Below are 2569 nucleotides of genomic sequence, written 5' to 3'. Positions count from 1 at the left end.
GTGAGCTGCCCAGCCAAAATGAGCGATCGAGGGAGAAGTCTGAAAGAGCTCCAACGTTTCTCTGTGGAGAGAGGAGAACCTTTCAGAAGAACAACCATCTCTGCAGCACTCCACCAATCAGGCCTGTATGGTAGAGTGGTCAGACAGAAGCCACTCCTCAGTAAAAGGTAAATGGCAGCCTGCCTGGAGTTTGCCAGAAGGCACCTGAGGGACTCTCAGACCATGAGAAACAAAACTGGTGGCAGCATCATGCTGTGGGGATGTTTTTCAGCGGCAGGAACTGGGAGACTAGTTTTGGCCTTTTGGCTAAGATCAAGTGTAGTATCTGTTCTTTTCAGTGTCCAGTAAGGGTGCTCCACCATTATTCCTGCTTGCGGGGATGTTTGGTTGTAGAGTACCCCTGCTGGTAGGATGGGGGTCCTGATGGTTAATACAGGGCGGAACAGAAACCGAGGTGCCCACAGGAAGTTGGGGCCCGGGAGTAATTCCCCCCAGCAACGCCAGAGGGGCCCAGTTCCTCCTGATTTGAACGGATCTACCTTGTCTGGCCATGGTTTTTTTCCTCACGGATGGTAGGGCGTGGGTCCTCGGGCCTACCCTGAAGTCTAGGGGGAGGATGTGTGGCCTTTTGGTTCCTTCCTCCCCTGTCCCTAGGGGGTTTCTTTTCAGGAGAGCCCCCTTACCAAGTACTTGGTGGCTGGCTTAGGCTAGCAACAAGGAAAGGAGTCCGCCAGGCCTTTTGGCTAGGTGGACCACATGGGAACCTTAGTCTCTGTCAGGAGCTTCGTGCCCCGGAGGATCAGGGTAGAGGTCCTACCCCTTTGGGGGTGGACAAAGCACACCCCTAAGTGCATTTTTTTGTGTTGGTTTTGCACTAGCACAGTTTTTGTTCACTTACGGGTTTTTCGTTTTTCGCACTTCCGCGGCCTTCAAAGAAAAAAAAAACTAGTCAGGATCAAAGGAAAGATGAATGCAGCAATGTACAGAGACATCCTTGATGAAATCCTGTTCCAGAGTGCTCTGGACCTTAAACTGGGGCGACGGTTCATCTTTCAACAGGACAATGACCCTAAGCACACAGCCCACATAACAAAGGAGTGGCTACAGGCCAACTCTGTGAATGTCTTGGAGTGGCCCAGCTAGAGCCCAGACTTAAACCTGATTCAACATCTCTGGAGAGATTTGAAAATGGCTGTGCACCCATGCTCCCCATCCAACCTGAAGGAGCTTGAGAGGTACTGCAAAGAAGAATGGGAGAAATTGCTCAGAAATAGGTGTGCCAAACTTGTAGCATCGTACTCAGAATGACCTGAGGCTGTAATTGGTGCTAAAGGGGCTTCAACAGAGTATTGAGCAAAGGCTGTGAATACTTATGTACATGTGGTTTTTTTTATTTTTTATTTTTAATAAATTGCAAAGATTTCAAAACTAACTTCTTTCACATTGTCAATATGGGGTATTGTTTGTAGAATGTTGAGGAAAAAAATGTATTTAATCAATTTCGAAATAAGGCTGCAACATAAAATGTGGCAAAAGTTAAGCGCTGTGAATATTTTCTGCATGCACTGTATGTACCATAGGTATCAAACCTCCTTGTAAACAATATCCTGGTGCAAAGCATGTATGGAAAATTGTATTAAATGATTTTTGATGAAAATACATAATGGACTGGCACTGGCATATCTTGCCACATAAATGCTGTAACTGATTCTGTAATCTCTAGCAGACCTGTACATACTGTAACAGGAAGCTGTGGTTTACTAGTCTTGTCATTGTGGCAGCATTATCTAATCTGTGTTTGCTAATACTGACTGGTATGTCTTATTTCTTAAGAATATTTCCATGTGTGATGAAACCTCTTCAATGGAACCCAATAGTTATGCTAGTATATTCAGTACATCTAAAGGAATATAATGAAATAATATATAAAGCACCTACAGTCAGGTCCATAAATATTGGGACATCGACACAATTCTAACATTTTTGGCTCTATACACCACCACAATGGATTTGAAATGAAATGAACAAGATGTGCTTTAACTGCAGACTGTCAGCTTTAATTTGAGGGTATTAACATCCAAAGCAGGTGAACGGTGTAGGAATTACAACAGTTTGCATATGTGCCTCCCACCAAAAGTAATGGGACAATTGGCTTCTCAGCTGTTCCATGGCCAGGTGTGTGTTATTCCCTCATTATCCCAATTACAATGAGCAGATAAAAGGTCCAGAGTTCATTTCAAGTGTGCTATTTGCATTTGGAATCTGTTGCTGTCAACTCTCAAGATGAGATCCAAAGAGCTGTCACTATCAGTGAAGCAAGCCATCATTAGGCTGAAAAAACAAAACAAACCCATCAGAGAGATAGCAAAAACATTAGGCGTGGCCAAAACAACTGTTTGGAACATTCTTAAAAATAAGGAATACACCGGTGAGCTCAACAACACCAAAAGACCCGGAAGACCACGGAAAACAACTGTGGTGGATGACCGAAGAATTCTTTCCCTGGTGAAGAAAACACCATTCACAACAGTTGGCCAGATCAAGAACACTCTCCAGGAGGTAGGTGTAT

General features: G+C 44.4%; 1 pseudogene; it reads left to right on the top strand.

Annotated features, from left to right (window-relative positions):
* The first annotated feature begins 285 nt into the window (after nucleotides 1-285).
* LOC149456976 (U2 spliceosomal RNA) lies at nucleotides 286-403 on the top strand (annotated as a pseudogene).
* Nucleotides 404-2569: the final 2166 nt, after the last annotated feature.

This window comes from Staurois parvus, unplaced genomic scaffold, assembly GCF_062004578.1.
Source record: "Staurois parvus isolate SC_StPar_1 unplaced genomic scaffold, SC_StPar_1.0 ptg000340l, whole genome shotgun sequence".
In the NCBI taxonomy this organism is placed as follows: Eukaryota; Metazoa; Chordata; class Amphibia; order Anura; family Ranidae; genus Staurois; species Staurois parvus.
The sequence above is the reverse complement of the archived record's forward strand: the minus strand, read 5'-3'. Positions and strand labels throughout refer to the sequence as shown.